The 19,505-nt window shown below is 37.9% G+C and overlaps 1 pseudogene across 1 annotated transcript; it reads left to right on the forward strand.

Moving 5' to 3' along the window:
• Positions 1-18,358: 18,358 nt before the first annotated feature.
• LOC308633566 (U6 snRNA-associated Sm-like protein LSm3) lies at positions 18,359-18,666 on the forward strand (annotated as a pseudogene). The gene has a single exon. The product of its transcript is annotated as a U6 snRNA-associated Sm-like protein LSm3 (transcript).
• The last annotated feature ends 839 nt before the right edge of the window (positions 18,667-19,505 follow it).

Raw genomic sequence — 19,505 nt, forward strand, 5'->3', positions numbered from 1 at the left:
CTGAATGCTGCAATGAATGCCAAGCAATTCCTTCGGTGTCCACTCAAAACTGCTGAAGACTGAGAGGATTTTTAAATCTGGGGTTGGTTGTGATCAACAAAAATGAATCAAAAAAAAAAAAAAAAGAAGAAAAGAAAATGAGTCTCTTAAGAGCAGCACACATATAAATGTATATATATATATATATATATATATATATATATATATATATATATAATGTTAGGTGATGCAATGTTAGGTTAAAATTCTATATCATATTAGTGAATATTGCAAAGTTAATAGAAAGGGTAGGTCTCTGTGTTGGGACTATCAAAGATATTTTTTTCAGGCTTGGTTTAGATAAAAAGAGAATTTTACATTTTTTGCTCTGGATCTATCTCTTCTTGCCTTTCCAAGTTTTACTCCTCCTCCTCTTCAATCATAAATGGTGCTTTCTCTACTTCATCATTTATTTTAGGAAGCAAACACATCATAGTACCTTTGTGCTGAAGGACAAGCCACAGAAACAAAACCAATAAAAGACGCAGCATCTCTGCAGTTTCCTTTAGATAGCTCCATCTCCACTAATTTTTAAAGTTTGGGAGATCTCATCCTCTGGTCCTGAGTACTCTTATCTTCCCTCTCTCTTTCTCTCCTCCCATGCTCCCCCTTTCTGTTTTATCTCCCTAGATGATTTCAGGCATTAAATGCCACCTAAAATCCTGATGCTTCCCAAGTTTTCTCCTTGTGGTGTGTGTAGACTTTTGCCCTGGATTAAAGTCTGATGACTTATGAAGATGGCTGACCCCACTGGACTGTCTCGTAGGGTGTTGAGGGTAAATGTTTAATGTAGCCTTGCTGCCTCCTTGTCCAGTGGTCTTTGTAGTAACCAATGGCACCACTATGCTTCTAATGCCCAGGTCCAAATGGAGGTTTCACCCTCCTCTCTTTTCCCTTGAATCTGCCATATTGAAAATCCTCTCTTCCTTTCCAAGTTCACTGTCAACATTTAATCAAAGCTACTATCAACACCTGCCTGCATGTCTCAAATCTGGCCCTCCTTTTTCATTCTTGACCCTTCCCATTCCACACAGCAAGGAAAAAATATTTTATTTATTATTATTATTTTTGTGTGTGGTACTAGGAACAGAACCCAGGGCCTTGCCCATGCTAGACAAGTACTCTACCGCTCACCTACATTCCCAGTTCAGCAAGGAAAACTTTTAAAAACATGAGATGTTTTACTTCATGGTCTTTGGTACCTTCTCATAACACACTGAAAGATCCAAACCATTCATCCTGGCATATGAGAACGGTGACCTACATCCCAACTGCCCAGGGTAGCGCTGGTTTGTGCCTGTGGTCCCCGTGTAATTCTCAGAAGCTCCCCATTTTGATCCAACGCATCCCTGTTTGGTTGATAAATTATATGGCCAACCTATGATCTGGCTCCTGTCTTCTCCACAGCCTCATCATGCCTCATTTTTAGCCTTATCCTTTAACCTTTCTGATTTTTTTTTTAAATATATATACTGACACTTTTGTCTTCTGGGTCATTTTCCTACATGAAATATTCTTGTCCCCTGGGATTTTTTAAATTCTTTGGTTCCCAGTTTGAAAGTCCCCTTCTCCAAGAGGACTTCTTTTGGCAAGCATCACGACAGGACTTCCCCGGCTCACCCTCCAGGATCGTGGCTGTGCCCATGCCAGTGAGTACAGTGAGCCTCTTGTTTACTTTCCCCCTTGTTTCTGAGGTGTATGTCCTTTCTAGAAAGTTCCTTCAAGAAGAATTTTGTTTTGTTCCCTCTTGTGCCTTCAACCTGGTATTGAATATAAAATCGAGAAATATAATTAATATGTGGATTCCAAAACCTCACTGCTAGTAGTTAATGAAATGTAAAAAAAAAAAAAAAAAAAAAAAAAAAGATAGGTTTACATACTGTTCACTAGAGAAAAATTTCAAAAGACAAGGGAAACACATAGTTAATTACAGGGAATAAAGGACAAGTGAGAATAAAAAGAAAACATAAAAATCTGACACATTTGTAATTGAATCTATTAGTAATCACAGTGACCAAAAAATATATTAAATTGCTTAATTTTTTTTTTTTTATTGGTTGTTCACAACAATACAAAGCTCTTGACATATCATACTTCATACATTAGATTGAAGTGGGTTATGAACCCCCAATTTTACCCCAATTGCTTAATTTTCTTTATTCTCCTTCCTTCCTTCCTTTCTTCTCTTTCCCCTCCTCCCCCTCCTCCCCCTCTCCTCCCCTCCCTCTCCTCCCCCTCTCCTCCCCTCCCCCTCCTCCCCTCCCCTTCCTCCCCCTCCTCCCCTCCCCCTCCTCCCACTCCCCCCTCCCCTCTCCTCCCCCTCCTCTTCCTCTTCCTCCTCCTCCTTCTTCTTCCCCTCTCCTTCCTTCTCTCTCTCTCTCTCTCTCTCTCTCTCTCTCTCTCTCTCTCTCTCCCCCCTTGCAGTACTTGGAATTGAACTTTCCACTGATCTACACCCCCAGCATTTTTATTTTATTTTTTACAATTTTGAGACAGGGTCTTGCTAAGTTGCCAGGCTGGCCTCAACTTATCCTCCTCCTGGCTCAGCTGCCTGAATGGCTGGGATTACCCATTTCAGTTGTATTTTGATTATAAGAGATGTGTATAAAACTAATGATATGTTTGATTATTTCCTTTTATTCAAATTATAAGGTTTCATTTGGAAGGCATTTAGAAATGATCCAAAGAAAAAAATTCCTCTTTGGGATTATACCCTCCAAATAAATATCATCACAGAAGTTTCTTTATTTGGTATCAAACTATATCTAAAGTATTATAAGACACTAGGCTTTAAGCATGTAAGCTATAGGAAGTTTAAATTCAGTCTCAAATATATTTTTAACTCAAAGATGAGACTGACTTTTATGTATATAATTTTAAAGGTATAGTAGCTGCTTGTGAATGGGCAGCCCATCCCCTTTCCTGGATATGAGGAACCTCTCATCAACATCAACACCATGGCTCAGGTGAAAAGTTCGAGAAAATGTCTTAGTTTGTTTTCTGTTGTTACAAAAAAATAAATGAGACTGGGTATTTTTATTTTACTTTATTTATTTTTATTCATATATGACAGTGGAATGCATTAAAATTCTGATTACACATATAGAGCACAATTTTTCATATCTCTATTTGTATACAAAGTATATTCACACCAATTCGTGTTTTCATACCTGTACTTTGGATAATAATGATCATCCCATTCCACCATCATTAATAATCCCATGCCCCCCTCCCTTCCCCTCCCACCCCTCTGCCCTATAGAGTTCATCTATTCCTCCCATGCTCCCCTCTCCCTATCCCACTATGAATCAGCCTCCTTATATCAAAGAAAACATTTGGCATTTGGTTTTTCAGAATTGGTAACTTCACTTAGCGTTATCTTTTTAAGGAGAAAAGAGGCTTATTCAGCTTCTAGGTTTGGAGGCTGAAAGTTCAAGGTCAGGTGGCTCTGTGTGATTGGTCCAGTAGAGAACCTTCTGGAGACATCACAACATGGTGGGAATGCATGTAACAATGACTATATGGGAAGACAAAAGCCAGAGGGTTTCAAGGCCTAGGCTTTGCCTTTTTATAACAACTTGTTCTATCAGGAACTAACCAAGGTGCTTGGAGAACTCTATTAATCCTTTTTGAAGGCAGTGTCCCCAATGACCTAATCACCTTCTACTAGGTCCCACCTCTTCCAGGTAACACCACTTTCAACATCACCACCCTGGGAACCCAGTTTCCAGCACATGCAATTCTGGGCGACACAGTCAGGCCACATCTGAAGAATAGCAAAAAATGAGGCAGTGCTTCTGCTTATATTCTTGGGGCTGTTTCTACCAATCCCTTACATAACAGGTGGAACCACCTATCCTTCAGGGGTCAGCTTCTCCCTCCCTTACCCTCTTTCTAACTCAACAGGACCTGTGAGTCTTTGCTCACCCTTGGGTTAGGGGTTTCAGTTTTTGTCCTCTACTAGATCTGTGGTTAGGAGATGGCACCCATCTCAAAACCAGACGATCTTTGATCTCTATGTAGGAACACCATCCAAGGAAAAGAAGGTGTTTTTAGTTCCCACTGTGGAAGGAGTGATAGGCAAACTAATGCCCACACCCTATCCCCCCCAAACATCCCTATCTTAATCCCAGATGCTGTGGCTGGGTTAGGTTAGATGGCAAAGGGGATTTACTATTCAATTGACCATAAAATAGGGGGATTACTCTGGATTACCTGGGGGAGCCCAGTGAATATAAGAAGAGTCATTGCAAATGGAAGAGGAAGAGAGGAGACAGGAAGAGGCAGAAGTGACTACAAAAGAACATCACAGTGATGGGCTGTGGGAATAACTCAATCTGTTGTTTATTGCTAGCTTGAAGCTGGACGAGGGGCCAAAGCCAAGCTATGTGGGTGAGCACTAGAGGTTAAAACAGGCAAGGAAATGGATTCTTTCCTGGAGCCTTCAGAGAAAGGCAGGCTTGCCAACACTTCGAGTTCAGCACAGAGAAAGCTGTATGGGACCTCTCTCCTTTAGAATGGTTAAATTATATATATATATATATATATATATATATATATATATATATATATATATATATATAAAATTGTTTCAAGCCATTAAGTAGTATGTGGTATTTTGTGATCAGAGCAATAGGAAACACATACCACCTAGATTGGAGAATGCTAATATTTGCTGGGAAACATTCCCAGACTCGATGTTCAACTTTTCACGATGTAAAACTACCATTTCATTTTCACGTGCATTCCACAGATGACCATTTTAGGAAGACGGATGCTCTCTCCTTGTATAAAACCATGATTTTGTGGAAGATTTTTCTCTTTCTTATATCTCATATTCTGATAATGCGTATAAGGGGAAGTGTTAAATTTGAGGTAGTTACCCAGAGGTTTCAATGTTCATCTGGAGTCTCTTGAAAATTGAGAGAAAATTTTCCTTCCAGGGGACTTGAGTAGTCAACATAAACAGTACTGATTTAATTCTTTATTTTATTTTCTAATTAGATAGTGTCCTGCAGAAGAGGGGAAAAAAATACAAAGTGAAGAGAACAGATGTTATGCAAATCACTTCCAGAGAATGTAATATATGCATATAATTTTAGGAGCAAGAGAGGAAACTAAAAAGCCATCCCCACAGGACCACACCTGACTCATGGAGCAGCTGGAACTCTGTATTTGAAGAGCTCCCCAGAAAAAGGTCATATGGTTCCTCTTGGTAACCAAGGGGATGCTATTTTAATGTTCCTTTCCTGTCCCAATGTATGTGAGTAAACATATTTCAAATTGCTCTGAGGTGTCATTACTCACACCCCAGGGGGCTCTATCACAGAAAAGGTCATGCTTAATGAGAGCATGCAGGCATGCTAAAGTCATGGTCCACTGGAAGAGAAGAGGTAGAGAGACCTGCAGTGTGTCACAAACAAACACGGTGTTGTGTATATAATGGCACATTCCTCTACTTTCAAAACTGCAAATTAAGGGTTGGAACTTATCTGCTCAGAGTTTTAGGTCACTCTCTTCTCTTCATGAAATATCTGGATCTACCTGTCGGCACTCTTCTCCAACTTTTATAAATGGCGACTTCTGCCCGATTTTACGTTTTCCTCTCATACTCTCCATTCTCTGGCAGAGAGCATGGAAGACCGTCCAATATAACAGCCCTTTCCAAGTTCATGTCACTCCTGCTGGGACCTGTACTCCACTCTCATTTACTCCAAGCATATGATGGTTCTTCCTGCTTGGGCCTGCTGACTATTCACTTCTTGACTCCTGAACACTAGAGATAACTTTGTCTCTTGCTCTTAATTCCTGGATAACTAAATGTGTTCTAGCTTCCACATCCTTAATAATGCCTGGTTTTTGTATTATTGACTTCTTTCCAACTGTCCTACTCCAGAGACCGCCATATACTGGAGTGATGCTATAGTCAATGAGACCATCATGGTTAAGAATGTCTCACACTGTCCTGGTAACAAGCATATCTCCTGGTAATTTTGAATATTATCAGGTGTATTAGTCTACCAGGGCTTCCATAACAAAATGTCTTGGGTCAGGTGGTTTACACAATAGAAATGAATTTTTTTTTCACAGTTCTGGAAACTGGAAAGTAAAAGATGAAGGTTCTATTTGATATGGTTTCTGATGGTTCCTCTTGACCTGTAGATGGCGGATACTTTGTCCTCACATGGCCCTTCCTCTGAGCACCTTTAGAGGAAGAGCAAGCTCTCTTGTGTCTATTCTCATGAGAACACTAATCCTATCCGATAAGGGTTTCACCTTGGTAATTTCGTTTTACCTTAATTACCTCTTAAGAACTCTGTCTTTAAAATACAGTCATTTTGTGGGTTAAATGTTATTATGGTTTAGATATGAGGTGTCCCTCAAAAGCTCATGTGTGAGATAGTGCAAGCATTTTCAGATATGAAATGATGAGATTATGAGAACTGTAAACTAATCGGTGGATTAATTCACTTATAGGGATTAACTGGGTGATAACTATAGATAGGGTGTAGCTGGAGTAAGTAGGTCAGTGGGATGTGCCTTAGGGGTTTATATTTTGTGCATGGTGAACAGACTCTGTCTGTTTCACAGTTATCATGTCCTGAACTGCTTTCCTTGCCTCACCTTGGGCCGAGAGCTGTGGAGTCAGGCAACCATGGACTGAACCTCTGCATGAGTCAAATAAACTGTTCTCCTCTATATTGTTCTTGTCAGGTCTTTTGGTTACAAGAATGAAAAAGCTGACTAACTCATGCATTGAAGTAATGTTTTATAGGAGAGCACAAATTTAGCCCACAGCACTGCAAATATTAGTATTTCAGTCATCTGAAATATGAAGGATTTTGAAAAGCATAGGCATCTTAAAACTAATAAAGTTTACTTGGAGCCGGGCACAGTGGCACATGCCTATAATCCCAGAGCCTCAGGAAGCTGAGGCAGGAGGTTTTCAAGTTCAAAGCCAGCCTCAGTAATTTAGCAAGCCCCTAAGAAACTCAGTGAGACTCTGTCTCTAAATAAAATACAAATGGGCTAGGGATGTGGCTAAGTGGTTAAGTGCCCCTGGGTTCAATCCCTGGTACAGAAAAAAAATAAAAGTGTACTTGTGTTCAGGAAAATTTTACTTGGTTCCTAGCAAATGAAAATTTGAAACCATTAAAAAGCAACTATTATTCAAACACATTTAACTTTAATTGCTTAATGTAGCAGTTTACATCGATGTAGAAGCATCTATCTGGTTTATTTCTGATATTGTATAGGCAACATCTGTAAATATAAGATGACACATATCCCTTGTCCCCACATTGTACCAGTTGGGAGCCACTGCATGCCGATTGGTGTACCCCTTCTAGTAGAGAATAGATGTAGCTTCATGCCTGTATCTAGTGACAGAGGTGATTGCTGTCAAACAATTAGAATTGGTATTCTTAGAAAAAGCACTGTAGACTTTATAAAATAATTAATATATTTTAATTTGTACAGAAATTTACAGTTCATAGAGTATTTTCATGCTTATATTATTTAAACTTTCCCCAAACTGTGAAAATAGAAGAAATTGAGGCTCCAAATCTACTTTTCCAGTTCAGTAAGTATGCTTCACACTAGAAGGAACCGGTATTTATAAACTCTGACCTCAGTTTTCTCTGCTACATCACTACTCCCATAAATATACTTCAATAAAAAAGTGCTGGGATAAAACTCGAAGTGCACAATGATATATACTTGAAAGAAAGGAATGCTTGTCCTCCTGTTGGTCCTTCTTGACCTTCACACAAGGAAGTTGGTCCTGCTGTCCATAATGCCTCTGGATTCCAAGGGCAAGGCTCATACCCACATCACATTACTGCATACATTTATTGATGTGTCTATCTAACTAGGCTATGCTCTTCATGAAGGATATGAACATATTATCTTAGGATTGCCACAGAACAGGCGCTCAATAAATAAATAACAGCAGCAGCTAACATTCACGAAGCACCTTATATGTGCTATGTACTGTTTTAAGTGCTTTAATTCAGTCCTTGCATATATCCTATAACTGTAAATATACTCCTTAATTATAACTGTAAATATACTCCTCAAATAGGTGAGGAAACTTAGAAAAGGGGTTAAATCACTGTCCCACCTGATTCAGCTAAAGATGCAGCTTTATTTGAGTCTCTGCTCTCAATCATGCTTTGATATGGCCAGTCAATAAAGGTTTGTCAGGCATACAATGAGTGGCCTGGAAGGCCTGTTTGGCATAGTAAAGTCCATTTTCTATTAGAAACCTTTGCACGACAATTGTCTAAGGTTTTATCATAATATTTGCTGATATCTCCATCAAAGCACTAAATCTCCTGATGATGGCACAGGATGTAAGCGAATCTGGCTTGCTGGAACAGGTGAGCCTGGAGACCCAGGTTGGTGGAACAAATTCAATAGAGCATAAGAGAAAAAAGCAAAACCAAAAAATAGGTGAGGACAGAATTTGGCTACCAGATAAAGAGTGATATTCAATTCTCCCATTGAATCTCACCATGAATTTTAGTCAGTTTTGCTTTATGGTGACCAACATACCTGATAAGAACAATTTAGAAGGGGGAAAGTTTATTTTGACTCATGGTATCAGAGGTTCAATCCATGATTGGATGATGCCATAGTTCTCGGACAGAGATAAGGGAGAACATTATGGCAGAAAGGTCTGGTGGAGGTATCCTGCTCCCTTCCTGGTTGTCCAAGAGGCAGAGAGGGAAGGGGCCACAGGAAGATGCACCCTTCCAGGGCATGGCTCTGGTGACCCACCTACTCCAGCCATGCCCCACACAGTTACCTACCCAGTTAGTCTGTTCAAACTAGGATGGACGATTGGGTGACAACTCTCACAGTCTAATCATTTTACCTCTGAACATTCCTGCATTAACACAGGAGCCTTTAAAGAACACCTGGTATCCAAACCACAGTACTGTGTCAGCTTCAGAAACTCAAACCAACCTGGAAGCTTAATATGAACATGTCTAGAAGCTTGTGCTTTATGCAGTAGGCAATTCACTGAGAAAGTCTTGCACCCAAAGAGTTCTAATTTCTCCTTCCTAAGTTGTCCTTACATTAACTTTGTGCCATAACTTTTCAAGTATCTGAGCAATCTGACTTGACCCTCGCAGCCCTCTTGGGCAAACTGTGTTCTTTCTACTCACAAATCCATGAGTGTTTTTCTGAGACCAGAATGTATTTCATTTTGTCTTTTTCTACCCTAAAGTTCCTTGTATTGGTTTCAGATTTATTACTTGTAAAATACAGATAATAACAGTACCTGGTTTGATTAGTGAAGTCACAGGCTAAGGTGCTATAACAGAGACCACTCAGAATCCAACATGATAATGTTTACTTCTTTCATATTTATCAGGATAGAGGTAGGAGGTCATCCAGGAGGGGCAGCTGGCTCTGTGCTCCAACATTATCCCAGGGAACCAGGTTTCTTGTTCCTTATTGCTTTGCCATTGTCATGATTGTTGTTTTTCATTTAACCAACTATGACCATGTCATACTGCAGCTCACTGGAGGTAAGAGGAGAGGAAATAGAGTATTTCTTTTCAGAGGATATGACCAGGGAGCTGCACATGTCGCTTCCACTGAAGTCCCAATGGCTGAAATTCAGTTGCATGCCCATACCTAGCAGCAGGGAGGCTGAGAAACATGTTCTGAATCTGGGCATTGATGTGCTTATGTAAATCTTAGGTAGGAGAATTCTTACCAAATACAGTAAGGGAGAATAACTGCAAGGGAACAGTGAATTGTGTCTGCTATACTAATTTAGATGATTGTTTTATTAATTGAGCTAATATACTTAACACACTTAGCATATTATTTGCTACAAAGAAAATGTTTTCAATGTTTGTATTAACTTGCCAGTAGTTATTATCATGAAACGCCTTCTGTGTGCCTGGTACATATTAAAATACTCAGAACAACCCTGTGCAGTTAATATCATTATCTGTATTGTACAGAGGGTGTGTGCTTACACACACACACACACACACACACACACACACACACAATTCCACATACACATAAATGACATAATTGGAGATCTAGGTCTGTCCACCTCTAAACTGTATGCTCTTTCTAGTATGCTGTGTTGTTTTTAACTCTGCAATTAAGTTCACCTCTCTTTGCTCATACTCACCCAGAAGTCTTTCTTTTTAAGTTATTTCTGTCCCAGAGGGATTGTATTACAGAGAAATGAAAAAAAAAATGGTTGCATAACAAATGAAAGGACAGTTATGTGTTGGAAGTTTGAAAAAAATCTGATTTTATTTCATAGGCAGGGGAAGTCTCACACCACTCTATCCCTGTTCCCAGAGCTGGGGATTGAACCTAGGGCCTTGTGCATGCTAGGTTAGTGTTCTATCACAGAGTTGCACCCCCAACCCTAGAGGAAGTTCTTGAATGAAGGAGTGATGTAATAAGATGATTGTCCTTAAACACTTTTTTTTATCAATTAGACATTAGTCTAAATAAAAGACCAGCTAATTTTTGTCCAAAGCTAGTATGAAAATCTGAAAAAGCAAGGAAGGACAGTAACTGTGGGAGTGGAAAGAAAGCGTTGAATCTGAGTGACATTATGGAAAATTTTTTGGAAAGAATTTATTATGGATTTATTTTGTGGTGTGTGGGAAACCAATTTCAATTTTATTGCTGCACAATTATCTATAGCAAAACATTTTGAAGAATAAACTGCTGTTATTGAAAACTTAACTCATGCTATGATTCCCTAAATAGCATCCCTTTTTAAGAGCTCCAAGTTATGAATTTAAGAGACTAAGGAAATATTGATAAAATTAGCAGTAAAAAAAAAGTGGTAGGAAAGAATGCTGATTTATAAGTAACATATCTCATTATGTTTTGAGTTTTTCACATGCTAGTTTCTGTGTACTGACATAGCTATGATTTCAATGTTTCCTCCTAGGTTCTTGGGTTGGAAACTTGGTCCCCAATGTGGCAGTGTTGGAAGATGAAGCCTAATGAAAGCTGTTTGGATTATGAAGGCAGTACCTTCATGAATGAATTAATGCCACTATTATTGGAATGTATGTATTATAGAAGGTCAAGTTTGGCCCCTCCAGCTCTCTCTTACCCTATCTTTGTCCTGCTGCATTCCACCACGGGATGATGCAGCAAGAAGGCTCTATCAGATGTCAGCCTCTCTGTCCTGGTCTGCGCGGCATCCCAAACTGTAAGAAATAAATATCATGCCATTGTATATTATCCTATTAGTGGTATTCTGTAATAGCAACACAAAACAGACTAAGAAAGATATATACCACTCATGTGAAGTATAAGTCAGGTATGAAAAGGGAGGAGAAGTACAGACTTGGAGTGAATCCAACACTTGATGGATTCAAGATCCAGACTATCTCTATGTTATATCTAATCATCTTTAAAGAAAAGACTTGGAAACCAAATTTTCAGGCTAGTTTCAGGTGGGCATTACAAAGATGAAAAGAAGCCAGCCATAGAAACAGAGGCAGAGTAATCAGGAAGACTGCAAAGTGGAAATATTGGCAACGAAATTATTCCTGATTTTGCCATTTCCTAACTGTTTAAATTTGGGCAAATTGAGAGAAATACTGGAAGTTAAGTTTTCTCATAAGTACAGCAGGTTAGAGATGATGACTCTTAAGTTTCTTTAGAGTGGGGAGAGTTGATATTCCAGCTAGAAAGTATGAGAGAATTTCATTAATGAAACGCTAGTTAAAATTATCAGATACAGTGACTCTCCACTCATCCCCTCACTCGGCTCCCAACTTTGCCACCATGCTTCAAACTTCTAGTAACTCAAAAGAAACATTGATAAGAATGTGGAATTGTTAAATTTTATTGTCTGATAAATTTCATTTCTTTCATTTTCTTCCTAAATCCAAAAAATACACAAGTCTTAGATTGGCACATATTATATTCCAAATGCAAAAATAAACTGGGGGTGGGGGCTGGGGTTGTGGCTCACTGGTAGAGTGCTCACCTAGCATGCACAAGACACCAGGTTTGATCCTTAGCACCACATAAATGTAAAATAAAGATATTGTGTCCACCTAAAACTTAAAAATAAATATTAAAAAAATAAATTGGGAAACTGTTTTCTCTATATGGCATTCTGTCCATTTGGAGACAGAAGGCCATAGGTTTGAGGCACTTTGATACAATGGTAACTTTGAGAATTTAAAATATAATCTTTTAATTATAGAGGCTCTTGTTTTCATGTGAATATGTTTACTTTGCTAAGCTCTCTCTATTTGCAAGAGTTTTCCAGATCACAGTGCCTTGTTTTTTGTTGTGTTTTGTTTTTCCTAAATGAAATTAAAGGACATAGTGTGTAAACTTCATATTGTATCAACCTACTGCCAAATCATAGAATTGTAACACATTAATCTAATTCCCTCACCAGAGGGAAGAAATCCAACCCCAGCCAGCACTAATGTTGGATGGAAAATTAAATTGTTCTCAGCTGAATTTAAAAAAAGTCTTGATAGCAACCAATTTAACTGTGCATTAATAAAGTTCTTATGAGCTGTTTTATTCTTAATCTTTTATAGAAGGATAATTTTTCAATTTAATTACTTTTTTATTAGGGAAAAAATTGACATTGGTTCCTCTTTTTAGTAAAAAGACCTCAATAATTAAAACAAATGTTTCTCTCACAATTTATAGGTATTAAATGCCTTTTTAATTAGGAGACAAGAATCCAGTCTTTGAAATAGTAAAATTTAAACCCAACAAATCCTCCTTTAACAGATTATTTTAAAAGTGTAACCATTGGTACCCAAATAAATATCAAAATATTATTTGTTAGGGTTATGCTTATATGTTCTGGAGCTGGAAATTCAAATTCTAGTCCTATAATTTTCAAGTCAGTTAACTTTGGGACAGTATGTGAATTCTCAGAGCCTCATGTTTCTTATGTATAATATAAAAATAATTATCTTGTAGCCTTTTTTTGAGAATTCTTAGAGAATATATGCAATGCAATCAGCACAAAAATAATACAATTGATGCTGTTTTCACAATTTATTGTTATTATTTAAGTAAGCAGAAAATTAAAAGGAAAAATTATTAAATAGAGAAAGTCAATGCTCAAATTAATCTCTTTAAGCTAAACCGAACATAAGCCAGTCACATTTTTTTTTCTGATAAAATATCTGGAATGAACCCAAAATAAATATGTTTCACGGATAGATTTTTTTCTTATGTTTGTCATTATACTTTTATGGATGTCTAGAGAATGTTTGACAAGATACTATCCTGTAACTGGGACAGAGAGAGTGAAGTCAGTTGCACAATTGGGTAGAAAATGTTTTAACAGGAAAAATATTTAAGAATATTTACCTTTTCTTCTGTTTATTTATATATCTATTTATGTTTAGCCTCATTCTAAAAATAATGCCAGGTGGTAATTAGAAGATTAAAGCTTGGCTAGTTAAACTTAATAACTGATGAAAATAGAAATAATTTGCTATAAAAAACAAGAGGTGGTATAGGAAAAATATATTAAAAATGTATCAAGAGTTTTAATTCACTTGGGATGAAATATATTATTACTTAATGGAAAAAAATAAAACATAAATTGAGGGAATATTTGTCTTCATGAAGCTCTCTTAACTTTGTAACTGTAGTGTGTAACTTAGAACAAGACTGTTCTTCTGGGTCCCAAGGAAATTCAGTTATAGAAGCACCAAAATACCCCTCTCTATGGTGCACAAGAGCCATGATCCTGAGATAAGTAACTCAATGTGATAAATATCCATGAGATAGGTTTTCTTTACAAACAGATCCAACAAGATCTTAGTTGTACATGTATTATAGATTTATACTATCTTCTACTGTGACCAGACAGAACTATTTTTTTTAAGTGTAAGCAAGCAAACCAACAAACAAAAATGACCAGTGGCCTTGAATTTTCGTAAAAATTCTTTTGAGATTCTTGGCATATGCACATGATATATATACTTTTATGGAAGACAGTGTTGTAGGTTTTGAAGAATGCCAAAATGAAGAAAAGACATAATCTACTTTAGATTTGTTGGAAATAACAACTCTAACAACAACAGCCAATTACAACAAAGTTGGTAAGTACAAAAGAATTACTGTGTGTGTGAGGTTTTACCACACATATATGTGCACAGACACATGTGCATATATGTACAAATAGAATATAGTGGTTTGGAAACTGATTGCATTTGCAACTCTGAAGGTAAGGAAATAGGAATTTACTTCACAATCCTTTCAGTCAATGGTTGTCTTACATAGAGCAGTAGATATTAGCAGAATAATTAATGATGAGTATCCCTTTGAATAAAAAGCTGAACAATTCATCTTCATGTGGAAACTTCAAGTTAACTCTCTTCTTAGTAAGATTTCCTCCATGGATATCTTAGGTTAGATTTTCCACTTTAGTTCAAAACACTTGCTGGGCCTGGTGGTGCACGCCTGTAATCCAAACTGATTTGAAGCTTGAGGCAGGAGGATTCCAAGTTCAAAGCCAGCCTCAGCAATTTAGTGAGGCCCTAAGTAACTTATGGAGACCCTGTCTCAAAGTAAAAAATAAAAAGGGTTGGGGATGTGGCTCAGTGGTTAAGTGCCCTTGGGTTCAATCCCTAGTACCCAAACCAAACCAAAATAAAAAAGAAAACAACAACAACAGTCTCTTACTCAACTTATTTTTTTAAATCATTCATCACTAGGCTAGTTTGCAGTTGGGAAATTTAAATGTTTGTTAATAAGTATAATGTGAAAAACTCTCAAAATCATTTTATGTTAGCTAAAACCTAAACCTAAGCTACTGTTTTTCAAACTAAGCTCCATGGTCAAGTCAATTTGGTAAACATTCATATACTCGACTTCCCCAACCCTCAAAATACATAACACCCATTAAAATATCAAATAATTTTTAAAGTATTTGTTTAGAAAACCTGTTCACCATGGGGTTGTTCAAACTTAATAAAGAAAGAACTTTCAAAGAACAGCTATTAATATGTTATGAGACTCTGAAATTTTGTGGACTAGCATCTGGTATATTCTTGCCAAAGAAAAACAGTATGAAAATAGCAAGATAAATACAGAATAATAAGATACATTTCAAAATTGCTCATGAATGAACTTTGAAAAACATGCCATTTTAGTTTATGGGCACCCCTTTCCCTGCTGGGCCACAATTAATTAAATTGTCATAAATATATTTCAGAATATCAGAGCTGCCACTTCAGAACAACTAGTAAGGCTTCTTATGATAAGGAAGTCAGCAGAGCCCTGTGGAGGTGAGTTCTCTGAGGGCTTTGTAAAGGGAGAAAGGACTCCTTTCCTTATCCTATCCCAATGCAGAAAGGTGATTTGCTTTCTTGGTTCTGAGAGAACAATTTATTGACTAAATCGGGGCAGTTTTTAGAGTGAAAGAAGCACTGTTCCTAAATATGTAGGACTGCGAATGCCTTCTGCAGATTGAAAAGCCTGGCTACACTCCCTCTATGTACATACTGGGCCATGCAGGTCTGTTTGGGAATGCTTATAACTGTTGCTTTCCTGGTCTCCTCAGGAAATGAAGAATATATTCAAAATGAAAACACACACACAGATATGTGAGGTCATTTATTATGGCAATTAGCACACATCATTAAAAAAGGGTGAGAAGTTCCACAATATGCCATCTAAGCAGGAGAACCAGGGAAGCTAGTGGTACAATCCTCAAATCCAGGAACTCCAGTGTCTGCAGGCAGGGGAAGATGGATGTCCCAGGTTAAGTAGAGTTTCCTAGTTCTGTTTCTTTGTTCTGTATGGGCCCTCGGGGTATTGCATGATGTCCACAGAGATGCAGGCAGAGCCTGTTAATTCAGTCCACTGATTCAAATGTAATCTTTTCTAGAAACACCTTTACAGATACACGCAGAAATAATGTTTACCAGCTATCTGGGCATCCCTTAGTTCAGTCACATCAACACATAATGTTTAGCTATCACATACGGTGACAACTATTTTAGATGAAGAATTTAAATGAAGCACACCAAGCAACAAAACAAAATGAACAAAAAGATGGAGGGGGGAGGGAAGGGGGAGGAGAGGTGGAAGGGGGAGGGGAAGGAGGGGGAGAAAAGGAAAAAAGAAACAGGGAAATTAAAAGATGTAAAACTATTGAAATAGTAAAATTTAGGGTCTAAAATGGATTTTTAAAAGGAAAAAAAGTTCAAGAAATAAAGTCCCTAAGAGAGCTTAAGTTAAAGGACAATCTACAATTTCTACACAACATCTGGTAAGGTGAAAAGAATTCAGATTTAGAAACACAGAAACTGGTTTGAAAGCTATTAGTTGTACAGCTTTAGCCAATTCACTTCTACAGAGTTCCATTCTTTTCTTCTCAAGATGGACTCTCTTTTGCTTTCAGTGTGGGAGATGGAACCCAGACCTCATGTGTGCTAAGCACATACTCTACCACTCAGCTACAGCCCCAGTCCTGGAACACGTCTTGATACTTACAGGGTTGCTGTGATTGCTGAGTGGGGCAGTGTCCAGGCAAGTGCACTGAAAATCACAAAGGTGCTATGTTAGTTGTGCCTTTACCTAGTTTTTTACGCTAAGCAACGGTGGTATCTCAAAGATTTCCTAGCCCCTGGTCTTCTAGATGTTCTTGCTCTTCTGAAGGAAAAAACACAAAACTGAGTCTTAGACCAAATTCCATATTTGTGTTCTTTGTTGCCCCCAATGAGGGACTTTCAAAAACTTTTTGTGCCTAAGTGCTTGAAACCATCTTCTTAAACTAGGCTGTCCCAGGTAAGCAGAGTGAGGGGAAGAGTTCCCTGTGCAGATACTAAAATGACACTTAGGCTATGTGCACAGACCAGCCACAGTCCATTCAGCCAACACCTTATTTCATATGAGAGAACAGCTCCATTCTGAGCACTTAATATGGTCCTATTATAAGATATTTCATTCCCAGTGGCATTAATGAGCTCATTCCTGGCCAAAACATTGTCATCCATTGTGTAGAGCACACTTACAGCTGTCTCTATTGACTTTGCCTGAACTACTTAATAAACAACATCAATAGTGACTTAAGAAATAGAGTATCAAACACAATTTAATATACGGGTTTCAAGTATTTGATTTTAAACATTTTTATCTTTTCTGTAATGTGTCTAGCAGACAGCCTTTTCCAGCTCCACCTGGATTCCCAATCCACTCACATATTCTCCACCATGACAGTACCTCAAATTAATCTCATTTATTCTATCACTTTCTACCTCTTTTTTCCCCTTTCTGGAACTAGGAATTGAACTCGGACATTCTACTGAGCTATATCCTCATTCCTTTTTATTTTTAAAATTTTGACAGGGTTTTTGCTAAGTAGCGGAGGTTGGCCTTAGACTTGGGATCCTCCTGCCTCTGCCTCTCCAGAACGTGGGATTGTTTGCATGACCATATCCTGCTTCTACAGAACTTTTGAGATTCTCCAGACTCTGGCAGATATTCTGCACCTCGAATTTTTCCTCTCCCTGGTTGATGTGCAGTTTTATACAGAATGACAGAGTGATGAGTGAGAGCTATTTCCTTCAACTTGTTTTTATAACTCTGGAAGAACAGAGCAGCATATAGTGGTTGCAGTGTGGGAACAAAAATAGAGTGCTCATTTTGGTTTGAGATGATGGAAAATACTATAACTTCTAAAAGCATATCAGTCTTTTAAAATTCCAGAGTTACTAACTGTGAAAGTTCTGTATGATGGGCTATTCATAATCATTAAGTGCAAATACCAAGAATGAGTTCTGGCAAAATGTTGGCAAAAATGTCCCCTTTGACTCAGTTTTAGTTCTCTACCAGCCTCTGGTTCTATTGTCTCTGATTTCCCAGAGAAAATGATTTCTTCTTCTCCTCCTCCTCCTCCTCCTCCTCCTCCTCCTCCTCCTCCTCCTTTTTCTTCTTCTCCTCCTCCTCCTCCTCCTCCTCCTCCTCCTTCTTTTTCTTCTTCTTCTCTTCCTCCTCCTCCTTCTTTTTCTCCCCCTCCCCCTCCCCCTCCCCTCCTCCTCCTCCTCCTCCTCCTTCTCCTTCTTCTTCTTCTCTGGAGATTGAACCCAGGAGTGCTTAACTACTGAGCCACATCCCCAACCTTTTTAAATATTTTATTTAGACATGATACTGCTGAGTTGCTCAGGCCCTCGGCAAGTTGCTAAGGGTGGCTTTGAAATCACGATCCTCCTGCCTCAGTTTTCCAAGCTGCTTGGGATGGATTTCTTTAAAAAAAATTTCTTAGAATTATTGCCTATTAAAAAACAACCAGGGGAAAGGGCTCAGGGTGTGAAATATGGGGGATGACATGGACCAGCAACAAACTACTAATACCATAGAGGAGCCCCTAGATCTCATTAGCCTCAGCCTGGATGAGCAAATTTACATGAAGATAAGAAATGATTGGTGTTTTGAGGCAGATTACATGCTTATGACAACATTTAAATATGATCCTGGGCTATGTGGAAAAAAATGTGACTACTATAGAAATCAATGAAAAGACTTATGAAGAGATATATAAATCAATAAAGTGGAATACTCTAATGCTTTTTTGTCTGGGGAGATGGGGTTGTTCTTGTTGCCCCTCTATTGAGAGTTGGTTGAAACAAATAATTGATTCTGTGTAGAAAATAGGAGACTTTGTACAATTGCCTCTTTAAAATGCACAAGATACTCAAAAGAGAAGCCTGCATAAGTTTTGATATTAAGAAATGGCCCAAGGATTCTTCCACCCTTGAAATGAGTTGATTTCAAATAACTTACAACTTCTTAAGCTCAATGCATTTTTTTCTCCAACACTTCCAAAACCACTTTTTCAAGAGTTAATCTCCTCCATTATTCTTGCAGTCAAGTTTTGATGTTTTTTTAAAATTAGATTTGATGTTTGCTTTTTGTTTTCTTAAAAAAAACAAGAAAGGAAATCTCAAAGCAATTAGATTCTGATGATAGAACATGAGGTGCTATGTAACTGGGATTTTCATTTTTTTAATATAAGACTTCCTGGACTATTCAAATCACATCACATCACATAAGTAAGCACTTAACACTGCCTACACATACCTTGCTGTGTTAGGTTTCTGCAATACAAACACAGCATAACAGATTTATGTTTAAAGTATAGATATTGCAGAACACTGGAAAATGTACCAGAACCTAATCTTCAGGGTTAGAGATTTAAAAATGAAGTAGGCATATTTCCTGTCTTCCATGGATCAACATCTAATTAAAGAGCAATATTAGATTATGAAGAATGTGCTAGGTAATTGCCATAGAAACTATATCATAGAAAAGAAGGCAACATTTAGTGAAGGTCCAGCTTATGGTAATGCTGCAGTATGTCACCTCACAAACCCACAGTGTGGATATGTAGAAGCCTTATTTTCTATTTTCAGATGAGATATCTAAGATGGAAGATGTTATATTTTTAACTATAACTATTAGTG

Source organism: Spermophilus citellus (assembly GCF_964194105.1).
Source record: "Spermophilus citellus genome assembly, chromosome: 14".
NCBI classification, from domain to species: Eukaryota; Metazoa; Chordata; class Mammalia; order Rodentia; family Sciuridae; genus Spermophilus; species Spermophilus citellus.